The following is a 13,821-nucleotide window of genomic DNA, read 5'->3' on the forward strand; positions in this document are numbered from 1 at the left end:
CCCATCTGGGACTTAACTTCTTCCACACTGATTTGATGTCTTCATGCCGTTCTTTTACATGCTTGCATTTTGTTCTTTTCTCTTACCCAAGGGAGGATTGAGACACTGGCAGGGTTAACATCATGCCTAAGGCCTGCCGGTAACTTGTGGCAGGGAGCTGTGGCTGGGCTGTGCCCAGCCCCGCTGCTGCCCTGCCACTGCTCCAGGGGTTTTTTTCCACTACACTGTAGCCCCACACCCAGTGCCTGCCGAGACTTCCTGCTACACCTGCGGAGTTTCTGATATATCTCGTCTGCTACTCTGGGACTTTCCTCATCCCTGCTGTTTCAGCTGCTGCTCCAAGGTCCCAGCTACAATTCATTTCACTATCCAGAGGGGCACTTGGATTGGCTACCCCAGAGAATTTGTAAAAAAAACCTTTTTTCCATCCTTTCCCATCTCGGCCAAGCCGCCATGCCCGCGTGGCGCCTGAGCCCCGGCACAGCGCCCCCTGCAGCCGCGGGGGAATGGCCGCAGCCCCGCCCGCCGGGAGCCAGCAGCGCCCCTGCTGGCCGTGACCGGAACTGCGCCCCAGGGGAAACTGAGGGAGCTGCAGGGAGGAGACTTGGTTGGGTTTTCTGGTTTGTTTGTTGTTACTGCTTGTTTGCCTTGCTGTGCACATACATACCAGTAAAGAACTGTTATTGCTTTCCCATATCTTTGTCTGAAAGCCCCTTAATTTCAAATTTACAAGAATTTGGACGAAAGGGGGTCATATTCTCCATTCCAAGGGAGGTTCCCACCTTCCTTGGAAGACACCTGTCTTTCAAACCATGACAATATTTATTATTTCTATATCAGATCTGATATATTTATCTCCAGCCAAAAAACAAGGGCTGTGTTCTTTTTGACTGTTCTCAAATTTTAGTGTTCTGGCCACTGATGGGGAAACCAGCTGAAGCAGCCAAAGCTACTCCCACCCATGCACCTGGGTTGTTTTCTGTGGCAACAGAGTTGTGAGGGAAAGTGGTGGCTGACTTATGCCCTAATATGAAATCAGGATGTGAGAAACATGCCTGATGAAGAAACTCAAAAAAATACTCTCCCGTCTGGTAATACATATGTAGCCCTTAACTGGTGTGTGTCCATGCCCAGTTTGTTTTCTCTGAGGTGACATCTCCAGAGTCTCAGCACATAGTTGACATCTGAAGTTTATCTACATTTTCATCTCTAAGGCTTCTGATGCAAACCTAGCTCTGGAGCTCTGAGTGGAGCTCTAGCTTCCACTGCAAGAGGAGGACCACAAGATATGAAAAACCAAGTTTTCTTCTATTATTTTCCTGAACTACCCATTGGAACTGGATTATATTCCTGGTAGATCTTCTTGAATGCAAGCAGAAGGGTCAAGGCACAAAAATATGTCCAGATGTCCACACAGTCTTCTAAAACCTTGGATTTACTTATCTTTTTCATTTTGCTCTGCAGATAATTGAGGATAAAGTTTTCCAGCCCAACATCTTTATCAATGCAAAGTTATTGGTGTATTTGTTAGTGCTGATGCATTTGATAATCCAAAGTAATATTCCTGTGTCGTATAAATAACAATGACCCACTTAGCAGCAAGATGTCATCATTCTCTGTCCTTTCCTAGAAACTAATTTAGTCATGAACCTTGAAAGACCCTAGGAAGGAAAAGCTCAGTATGCACAAATTAGAGTTGATCAAGAATCATTCTTCCATGAAAATTCTTATTTAAAAACCCTCACTTGTTTCATATCAAATCCTCACAAGGGTTATGAATTTAGCAGAACTCTTTTACAGATCACAGAATATTCTGAGTTGAAAGGGATCCACAAGGATCATCAAATCTGACTCTGAAGTGAATGGCCCATATGGAGGCTCAAAACTAAAAGCAGGACTTCATTTTCCATCTAATAAGCCTCTTAGCCAGCAGTGACCATCCTAGTAGTCACTTAGAACCATATGAGATCTACGAGAGTCTTCAGTGAGCAGAGGCTGAAGTCAGAGGGAAGATGCTCCAGGTAAATGCTTTATGCAATTTCCACCACACTACAGAAATAGTTTCAATTCATTGGTGGTTTTAGTCCACCAATAAAATAAAATAAATAAAAATATTCCTTTGGATAAAGAAAACTGGTTATAATGCCTGGTTATTTTGTCACTCAGCAGGTATAAGAGAAGATTGAATTCACATCCCTGTTTCAATGATTACTGCATGTCTAAAGCAAGAAAACAAGGCAGGCTTTGGGTAGATATGGGTAATTGTATAGTTCTAAAGGTGGTGATGTTTTTCTGTAGGCAGTTTGAGTTCTTTGGTTTTTACCGAGTATTACAGATCAAGAAGTGATATCTGGATCAGAACTATTTTTAGATCAATATCCACATTTTAAGGCTTAATTTGTCTGCAATGTGGGTATGTCTTTGAATGCCAAAGTATCACAGTCTGGGAGATTTTTCAACCATGAAACTGTCTCATGTAATCGTAGAAAGGACAGACCTGCTACTTTGGACATAAGATACTTAAAAACAGAGCAGGAAACCAAGCCTAGCCAGATCTGAGTATGACACAGAAACCAAGCTGGAATGGTTATATTCATAACCATATCCTCTCCATTCAGAAATCAAAGGCTTGGCTCCATTATATTGAAAAACTCAATACTGCCTAGTCTTTTTGATCAGAAATACAAACATTTGACCACAGCAACAAAAAAAAAAGGCCAATAGAATCTTTTACAGCTGCATAAAAGACTAACCATAAAGCATAACTAACTATTACACTGATTGGAAACTCCAAATTAGAAAAGACCCTTTGTTATTTGTTTCAGACCCCTTCCCTCCAGACTACTCCAATCACAACAGAAATTGGTGTGAACTAGAAATGGACAAATATACGTGATGGAGCTGCATGTGCCAAAAATCTCTTTAGGTTCACTGATCCCATCTAATCCCAGCACAAAATGTCTCCCCAGAATTATCTACCCTATAGGTAGATCTGGCTGCCATTCAGGTCACTATTTTTGGTGTTATATTAAAATGATTAGCCCTGCCTACCTGCTACAGTAGAATATTTTTAAATGGTTTCTCCTTTCTTTACCAACATTTTAAATGTGGCTGAACAAAAATCACTGGTCAGGCCTCCCAGACTTGAAAACATGCATAGTCTGTTAAGGAGAAATTCTTCTCCTATCACTTCCAAGGGAGCAGCATGAAAGTGCAAAAATTATGACTAAATGATAAAGTCATTGCACCTGAGGTATTAATTTTAAAAAGTTTAGCAGAAGGAAAGTTACATTTCAGACAGACAATCCCTTTCACAAATTATTGGAGGAGCACTTGTTCAAATGCTGTTCAATGAGAAAAATGGTGATCATATCCATTAGGCTATTTATTTGACAACTTTTTCAATAATTTATCTAGATCTGATGATACTGCTTTTGTAAGCACTTTTGTAAATTATCTGTCTTACCTGATTTTTCTGCCACAAGTTCCTGTGGACTGCTTTTGTACTAGTGTCATAGAAACCTTTTCCCCTTCTGTGCCTGACTGAGTGCACCTACTGCATCTCAATAACTTTTGCAATGGAGAAGAGAACTTGTCTTTCCCAATTAGAGAACCTGACTGTTCTTATAGATGATCAAGTTTCTTAATATCTTTGTCCTTCGAATCTGAGCTACAAATTTTGTTTATACATTGTTAACAAAAGGTGGATTTTGTACTTTTAAGTTCTTCTGCATATTTATCTCCCTAAAAAATAAACTGGTAGAAGTGAGGGAGAGAGGGCAAATTGACAGTCTGATCGGATGCTTGTCTCACCCAGTCATCAGGAGCTCCGCTCTTTCAGGATGGGGCAAGCAGTTGGTATAAGAGCAAATTTCAGGGGGTGGTGAGATAATTTTCTCTTGGTGGTTGCGTTATTTTGGAGGGTTCAACATTTTGTTTCTCTTTTTTCTTTGTAGAGATAGCTGGGGTGGGGTGTGGGGAGGAAGTGGCTTTATTCATTAGTCATAAAGGCAAAGGGAGGTGTACCTTTCCTCTTCTAAAATTGAAACGCTTCTAATTGAAATGCTTAGTTTTTGGTATTATTTGTTTGTTTGGTTGGTTGGTTGGTTGGTTGGTTGGTTTGGTTTTTTGTGGGTTTTTTGTAAGTGTTTATTCAGGCACATAGGACAAGTGAATAAGTAAATGTCACTGCTAGAGCCTCCCTGGCACCATGACGACAATCAGCCTGAAGACTTGTACAGGTCCACCTGTTTTTTCTTGGGCTGGTAACGGAACTTCACACTTCAGTGTTGCCTTTTCAAATCTGAACCTGTGAGAAAGCCCTTATATAGAACCCGTCCCAAAGACGCTCAGTTCATAAGTTGGTAAACAACTCAGCTGTTTCAAAGATAGTGGGAGTCTTTGACTACATATGGTTGTTGTCTTCTTCGTCATGAAAAAAAGCAGATGAAAAGCAGATGAAAAAGCTAGCAAAAGTAGAGATAGCATGACAAATGTGGTCAAAGGTGTGGCATAGCTTCACTGAAAGAGAACACAGGTTCAACTAGGGTGCTTTAGCTCAGCAAAGAAGCTGATGAGGAGGTGTGATAGGTACAACCACTTAAGATAGAGAAAAGGCGAACAGAAAATTTAGTTACTGCTTCTTAGAACACAAGGTCCAAGGGCATCGAACAAATTTAACAGGTGGTTAACTTAAAACACGTGAATACAAATAATATATAGATGCACTGTGAAATTCTTTAGCCTGGGAAACATGAATACTGAGGGATGATAAGACAAATTCATTGCAGGCAAATACAGCCAGACAACTGAATGAAAAACTGCTGCTACAATTACAGGCAGTAAAATCCGTAGAATGCAGGTAGGACTGAAGGAATGATAAATCGCGGAAGCTATTATAAAGGGACTAATCCAGTATATAATAAAAAGATATTGAAATCATTCAGACTTGGATGCCAAAGTTTTGAAGGTTTTAGGAGTTAGACCCTTTATAGCATCACCTGTGATTATCAACTCCACATTGTTCTACATTCAGAAATGTCAGGTCTTGCTATGCTTTGCCATTTTTCCAGAATTTTGGTTCACATTTAGAATACTTTTTTATGTTTTTCCTTCCAAAGTGTTCTGGAGCTCACAACTGATTTAATAGAAGTTTTAGAAAAATCTGTAGGAATGCTCTACAAGAGCCTGTGAGACTCACTTTCAAACTCTGTGTGCAGTACCATAACTACATGTACTGAAATCATACCACGTATTTGTTAACATAAACAAATAAGGTGGTACTCTTATTTCATTCTTATGACCTTTTGCTTCAAGGGTAAATGCAATCTTACATTCTAACACTTCTCAGCTTTTGCAGAGGCATTCTAAGAGGCTCAGTTTTAAACAAGATGGAACATGTTCACAGCTGAAATCTAAATGGGTTCTGCATCCCTGTTGAAATGTTCTGCTTAAATGTTTGGTCATTAATGCAGTCTACACTCTGCCCACAGCAAATGTTCCTCCCAGCTGCTGTTCTTCCCATCAACAGGAAGGGGAAGAAGAATTAAGGTACTACTCTATCTGAACATGTTGAAGCCAGAGTTCATCAACTGCCATCCAATATGGATTGGACTAATACTAATACATTGGACTAATACATTTAGTATTTGCTTGCCTATATATTCAGAACTCATGCTGCATGAAAATAACATTTATTTGGTTAGAAACATTTTCCTGATAATTTAGTCCTTTAAATTTTCAGTCATTCAAACAGGGCTTCCTCCTCCTTTCCATTCTGGAAAACATTCACCAAGTAAGAAAAATATGAGGATTTTTTTTTTCATTATTCTCCTATGTTTAGCTGTAAGGGGAAGTTTCGTCTGGAAGGGAAAGGCGAGAAAACAAAACCCCTAGGATCATGCTGGATTAAGCCAATTAATCCCTGAATTATCATAGATTAGTCACTGTGTTTCCACCTAATGAATTTCTAAATTTTTATTCCCTCCTGCTCTTTGTCTCCTTTCTCATTCTTCATTACTTGAACAAATATGAGGAAAATAGAATCTCCTTCTATTTCCATACACTTCAGGTACAAAAAACAAAACAAACCCAAAAAACCAAAATGAACAAAAAAATTTACAAAAAGATGAAATTAAAAAAAACATCATTTAGACAAAGCTAAAAAAAAAGTAACAACTTTCAGATTTTCACAGTGACAAGCCAATCTTTCCCTCCAGCTGTTTAGATACTAGTACGAAGTTATATCATCCTGAATAATTTTCAAGGCAGATACTGCAGGTCCTCCTGTTCAGCGGAATGCAGATACATCTGGAATTCATTCCAGGCACAAGATGAAGCTCTGTCAGAGGACCCACTGTGCTACCTGCACCTGTTAAACTGTCTATCCCACAATTCCTCAGTCTCGCCCAATAGCCTTAGAGCCAATGTACTTCATTTTCGGACTTATGTTAATAGAAATTAATTGAGAGGACACTTTTCTGTCAGACCAGTCTGCTTGTGGAAAGCTTGATGACTCTTATCAGCCTGTCTCCTTTCATCTAGATGACTCTGGGAAGGAGATGTAATTCACCTAAAATATTTGGGTACCAAAAATTTACTCACCCCTCCCTGGGCGGGTTCTTTCCTGTTCAGATTCTTTCTTTTCCTTCTGTTTTGTTTTTCTTGTGGCCATCTGACTACTTCACTGACTAACACAACATATTAGGAAAGCAGAATTCATGTGAGTGTGTATTAAATTACCCAGTGCAAGCTTGTTATTGCAATTAGTCACATTTTTTCTTTTCTCTGTTTCAGCAGAGCCATATCTCTTAGCTTTCTGCCACAAGCTTCTATGAGGTGGGGAGGAAAGCCATGAAAGAACACTCAATCCATAGAAAATGAAAAGTAAAAATTTAGACACACATGTGAAAAGTGAAAAAAATCTCTTAAAAGAAGCATTTTGGTCAGGCTCTGTGACTGCAGAGCTTCCACTTTCTGTGTCTGGGAGAAATGACCAAGGACACAGTACTTCTGGAAGAGTGTTATGATATTATAACCATACACCATGTTTAGCAAAGTAATATCATTACCAGACTTCACCAATACTAGTCTCTTTTGTGGGAGTTATTCTTCTCTATGGAATTAAACATTCGCTGGCCCAGAGAAATGATAGGCAATTAGGAGGGATATGATGGCACAATGGCTAGATGTCTCACTGGGGGATATAGGAGAGAAGGTTCAAGATCCTTCTTTTGCATCTATTTAATTATTTATAAGCCCTAGCAGATAGTATTTATCTATTTTTATAATACTAACAAGAGTTGTCATTTGGAAAAGTCATATTTCAAGTATGTGGCTGCATCACGGTGAGAGCACTCCACTACGTTGTGGACAATCTGCTTTTTGATTGCATAAACTGATGCAGGGACAGAAGGTCATTATCAATTAGCCATTCTAGTGAGCTAAGAAGATTGTTCTCCTTTCCCTTGTGTTTCCCCCACCAAAGAACACCATTTTGGTAGCAAGAAAAAGGCATCTCAGCTGGTAGGTTTCCTCATGTCATTTGAGGAATGATATAAGGAAGTTGTTATAGATGAGTATTGCAATAGTTGGCTCTTACAATTAAGAGATAGATCTTAGGTGGATGTTAAAATGTATGGTGATGTTATGGCAATATGTCCTCTCACAGCCCCCTTTCCCCTTCCCCTTGTAGTAGCCTCAATAGTCAGGACATTCAGAGAAGGCTGGCTTGTTACCAGGAGGTACATCAGAACACCTGACCTCCAATTAAGATTTAAGAAAGTGATCTCCACCAATGGTTGGCAGAGAAGGAGTTGACTGACAAAACTTTGGGTGGGACTAAGGGTATAAAATGTGGAGCATTCGTTTGGTAGATGGGCATGTGGCTTGTGGTCATGGGGGTGGGGCTCAGCTCAGCTCCGCGCACTGTAATTTTTCCTTATTTAGTCCTTTTGTTGTATTATTTCTTAAATTTTAATAAACCTTTTAAAATTTTACAAGTGAGCAGTCATTTCTCACAAAGTCAAGAGCTGTTGTACATGGATGTTGAAGTGCTCTGAAATAGGCTTTTCTTGTGGGAGCAATACGGTGGTGTGGCATCATCTTGACTCCTTCAGGGAAAACAAACCCAAGAGAAAACATTCAAGCCATTACAAGCTCTTGGTCAGGGTGGAGGGACCAAGAGCTCTGGCACCAGTACTAAGGCCTGTGGAGTAGACTTTGCTATAAATCAGCTTAGCTGGAAAACAGTTTTTTGAGGATTACTTAGAGAACAGCTAACAGCAGGATAATTTGATTAGAGACATGGAATTAGGTGAAGGAATAGCTTAAAGTAAACTGCTTAGGTGTTTTAAAGCTATGACTAATAGGAGAGACCGAAACAGTGTTCTGAATTATTTTTGGGTTAGATTTTTGAAGAAAGCACTCAAGACAATTTGCTGGTGGCGAAGCTGTGTTGAGGAGGAAGTTATGGGAGTATGAGCATAAGGCATCAGGCACAAGTACAGGTCCACAAAAGGCAGGAGTCTCTGTCATGGGAAAGGGTGCTTGGCAGGGTATGGCTTAGGAAATGCTCTGTTCACATGGGTTGTTATTCCAGTTTGGACGAGGAAATATTTTTCTTAGTTTTAATAATGTATTATGGTTGCAGTTTATAGCAAACAGAAACTGAAACACTGGTACAGCAAGCCTTATCAGCTGTCAAAATACCTCTGGGAGGCACAAAACCAGTATCATATTTTATGTTTGGAATGGGCTTGCAGAAGTACCAATACTCCAATTCGTCCCTCACTAGGCAATTTGTCATCATTATTTTTAACTGCACAGAAATTTTAAAAATTATAATAATTTTTTTGAAAGATCACCACAAAAAAGGGTCAGCAAAAATGGCAGTCAAATTGTCCAATAAGTGATCAGAAATCAGAAAATTTTTATTGTGGTTAATATGTAAGCTTAGTAACCCCCTAAGAAGTATTTAAGTTTTAGTGTTATGAGGTAGGGAGTAAGATAAGTATTAAGAAGAACTCATTTGAGCAGTGGAGAATCTTTTGCCAAAGTAGTCCTGCTGCACCATGCAAGTCAGATGCCAGACCCTCAGTTTTCCAGCTCTGCTTCTCACTTCTACAGGGATGAAACTGGGACAATGCAAAAGGTGTTGAGATTCCAGCTTCTCCCTGCGCTGCTCCATGGGCTTCTGGCTCGCCACAGCCCTGTTTTGCTTCTCTGACAATGAAATTCTATGTGGCAATTGTTCTCCTGATTTGTGCATGGAATCAGTTCCTTCAGAGGACAAGAACAAGGTGTCCATGTGCACGTGGAGGGCACCATCACCGTGCTCATTGTTGGACCACTGCCAGTTGCTGTTCAGCTGTTGGTTACACCATGCCAAAGTCAGGCTATGCTGCAGGTGGGGCTTAGATGGTAGCAGTGCTCTCCTTTTGAAAAGAAAAGTGTTAGCAATTCCAAAAGTTTAAAACACGGCAGTTGCATTGGGCAGGGGAATCCAACTCAGAATGTTCAGAAAGCTAACAGCATCAGGGAAAGGTAAGCCATGCTTTGCTAGATCTTCTGAGGATCCTGACCTCTGCTAGGCCTGATGTAAAGCAGCCCTGACCATGAGCTACTTCCAGCACAAATGAGGGGTGATTAGAGCAGTCAAAAGGCCCCTCCTGTAATTTTTTAAAACTCTGTTGGAGGCTGGGTGGAGAGAGGGAGTGGAGAGGGAGGAAGGTGCACCCTGCAGTGCAAGGACTTAGAGAATAGAGGTTCCTTTCATTTCTCTGTCAGGAAAAATGCACAGTCATAATCACATAAAATCCTGCACTTTAGACGCTTCATTTGCAATAGAGCATCTCTTCAAGGAAGACAAAAAATTGAGAATATGGCACAAGCCATGATGATCTCATGAGCCGTTATAACTAAGGAATAGACCTAATTCTGTTCTGTGATAAATCATTAATTGCTCTTCCATTTACATTTACATTTTCTGTGCTCTTTTTAAAAATATCTGTGTGGCGGCTACAGCTTTGGGGCCATGACATGACTGTCTCATGGATGGTAATTGTGCATCATTTGGGAGCAGCCAAAGTTCCCTTTCTATTTGTCTCTTTCCAGCCCCCTGCCCTGTGCCTTGGATGCTGACACAGAGCAGCCAGCACTGTGTCCTGCCCGTGGCTGCAGCCACCTGTGGTTTGTGCCTAAATTGAGCTGGGGGGACACACTGTGTGGGAAGGAGCTTGAGGATGTGGCAGCTTTCCATGCTGGAGTGTCCATTTGCTGCAGGGGTGGCGAGCAACGCCGTGTCCCCAGTGCAGCAGGAAGCCTTCCCGTGGCTCCTCCCGTGGCTCCTCCAGGCTCCGGCTGCAGTGGCGACCAGGCCATGCTGTGACCGAAGGTGCAGAGAGCCCTCTGAGCTCAGTGCACGCCAGCACTGCTGGCCAGCATGACTTGCCTGGCATTCCTTGCGGGCTCTGCACTCACTTGGAAACCATCCAAGCAACTCCGGCTCCTGCAAGCAGGACCAGTGCTGACTGGGCCTGGCTTTTTGAAGCCCCGTGTTTGTGCTCCCGTGCCCACAAACCGAGGCGGCAGGCAGCTGCGACACAGAGCGTGGCTTAATTGGCAAGCAAGACCCTCTCACCAGAGCGTGAGGGCTGCGTGCCCTTCCTCCGGAGCCCCCTGGCAGCAGGCAGGCCGAGGGAACACACTCTGCCTGGGCACGAGGGCTGGCCAGCCCAGAGCAAGGGCAGCCCTGCCTTTCCTGTTGGCTGTGGGACATTACGGGCCACATGAGCACCCAAAGAGAGGCACCGAGCGGGGTTGCACTGCCCAACACATCGTCCAGGTGCAGAGGAAGCCCCAGTTAAACCAGACACAGAGTGGAGACCCAGAGAAGGATGCAGCTGGAGACACGCCCGGCTGAGTGCCAGGGCAGCACTGCCCGTGTGTGCAGCTGCAGGAGCTGCAGAGTGGGGCTGGAGGTTTTCTCTTTAGCCTCACAAAGGAAAGCTTTCATTTGAAAGATAATCAGTGAACTTTATATTGCCCCATTCCCGCAAGTGTTCAAAGCCAATCTTAATCGAGCTTTGAGCAACCTGCTCCACTGAAGGTTGTCTCTGACTATGGCAGAGGAGCTTCAACTGGATATTTTTTAAGATCCCTTCTAATCTCAACCTTTCTATGACTCTATGATTCTAAATCCTTTGAAAACTGAGGCTTGATTCTTACTCTAGGTTTGAAATCAGAAAGCAGGAAGCTTTCTGCACAATTTTTCATCCATCAAGCTGCTATGTGCTTTAGGACCAATAGGAAAATGTGTATCTTGTATAAACTTACTCAAGCAAAACACAACTATCTGATTCCCCCTGACTTTTCAGTCAGATGAATGTCATTAATCACAGGTCAGCAATTAGGAAGAGGTATCTTTGATCATGGATCTTTCATTCTTCTTTAGGAGTGGAAATGGTGCAGCTGGGTTAACTTAAGGTGATTGAAAAGCCCAGTGCAGTACACAGATGAAACTTTAAAATATTTTAGTAACTCTGTTATATCCTGTAGCTTTTTTTGTGGGCTCTCATATCACTGTTTTGAATGTCACTGGAATGTTGCTAGAGAAGTTAGATAGTGCACCTGTATGTATGTGCATACATATATATGTGTGACAATTAGTGTCTCAGAATATATTTATACCTATATTGTTTCTTGGTTTTATTTATACTGCATTAAGAGCAAAGTGAAGTTTGGAGGTGTACAATGAATTGTAGCTGACACTACCCCCTCAACCAAATATGAGCAGATAACAAGTTTTTGAGCATATTAGCCTGCAGCTTAACATAGCAGTCTTTGAACTGCATGATTTGCATTGCTTGAGCTAATATGAATGAAAATTTTTACCTTTTAGCATGCTGAAACAGGATCTCTGAGGAATCAGGAACAGAGAGTTCAAAATTAAGGATAAATTTATGCTGGAGATTGATTTTTCTGCCCACCAAAATAATCAGGCCAGGTCCTGAAGTTTTGTAAATGTTGTCATAACTATTATATAGGCGTGGTGCAAAAGCTACTTGCTCTTTGCTCTAGCCAGTGAGATTTCTAGTCCTGAACTTAAACCCTATCCTTTGACAACCAGTGAAGTGTGGCACACTTTGTAATGCTGCAGTGAAGAAGATTTTGGAAAACTGGTTTTGTAGCTGGCATGCATAGGATCACCATGGTTGGATGGGACTTCAATCACACGCTCCCTGTCCAGCCAAGTCCAGCTCTCTATTACACTACAGAGCCAAACTGCTGCATTGTCTCAGGACTGCACCTGAGCCTGCCTGAAGAGGTGATGATCACTGAGGTTATAGACATTTCAGCCTCTGCCCACCAGCAGGTTATTGCTTCCCCACAGCACTGCCCTGGGTTCTGATTTGCAGTGAGCCTGTTGACTCAGTCTTCTCAGAGAAGATGCTGACCACCTACTGATCCTTTTAACTTCTTGGGATTCAAAGACCTTTGCAACCACTAGGAATTACACAACAGCTGGCAAGGTCTAAAAGAGGAAACACTGACTGCAATATATTTCTCTCTTACACTTCTGCTAAGAGCTACACATAATGTCAGGCCACTAACAGGTTTAATGTACAATTGTGATTCAAAACCATGGCTAGTTTTCAGAAACCCTTCACTACATATTTGTCAGCTCTCTGCTCACTCACTGCACTCAGAAATTATCATCCTAAATACAGATGCTTCCACTTGACATTTCTTCTCAAAGAAGGAAAAACTTGTCTTTATTAGACACTTCAAAGCTGTAACTCCTTGAGGTTGTTTCCCATTATATCTAGACTAATGTGGATGAAAAAAGAGATGATGAAAGCTGCTTCTCTATTATGACCAATCTGTTCTACTGGCCTCATTAGGCCTTGGGTGTGCTGATCATCACTAAAACATCAAGCTAAGGTGCGTAAAATCATTTCTAACTGTAGACCATTATTCAACAACTGTGCAGACAAGATTGTTTTGTATTCTCAACTTTCTCTTGCCCCATCCAGACTCCACCTTGACCCCATGGGAATGACACCACATAGTTACACAGAAATGAAGGACGCAGAGACACTTTAACAACTTTTTAATGCAAGATCTTCATTATTGTTTTATTGAAAAAGATCTGTAATCCTACTGTTCATTACATAATTTCCCTATCCTTTGGAAGTTTTAAACAACAGACAGACACCAGATAGCCTGTCTTATTTCCTGGAAATCTGGAGAGAAACAACACCTCCTCATGGCCAGTTTGGAGATTATTAAATGCCTCTCTACAGTATTTAGCAGAATAATAATTAAATTATTCCCTTCAGCTTCAGAAATTACCTCAAAAGAAATAAGCAGTAAACACTAATCCTTAATTCTCCTATATCACCACCCTGTCTCCACCTATTGCTCTTCCTCTCTGGTCCTCATCCAGTGAGGAAATAATCTGAAGGACTGAGACAGGTATTGGGAGAACCACATACTGGGAGAACTCACTGAAAACATTATTTAAGCTTGAAGATTAGGAGCGGAAAAGCCTCCAGAAATGTTGAATTTTTTTTCTATTTTTTCAGGATACTATACTTAGCTCTTTGCCCACCTTCCAATTTTCTCTTTAACACACCCTGGCAACTTGTAGGCTTGACTGCTTTATTTTGTAGCTGTAGCAGATCTGAACTCCCAGTTCCTGTAGGCAGGAACAATCACTGGGTATCTCAGTGCCATTTCTGATCTGTACTCTTTATTTCAAGTTCCTTAAGACTTCATACATCTAACTGCTTCTACAGAGGATACTTGATATTCCTAGGG

The sequence above is a fragment of the Passer domesticus genome, chromosome Z, assembly GCF_036417665.1.
Source record: "Passer domesticus isolate bPasDom1 chromosome Z, bPasDom1.hap1, whole genome shotgun sequence".
NCBI classification, from domain to species: domain Eukaryota; kingdom Metazoa; phylum Chordata; class Aves; order Passeriformes; family Passeridae; genus Passer; species Passer domesticus.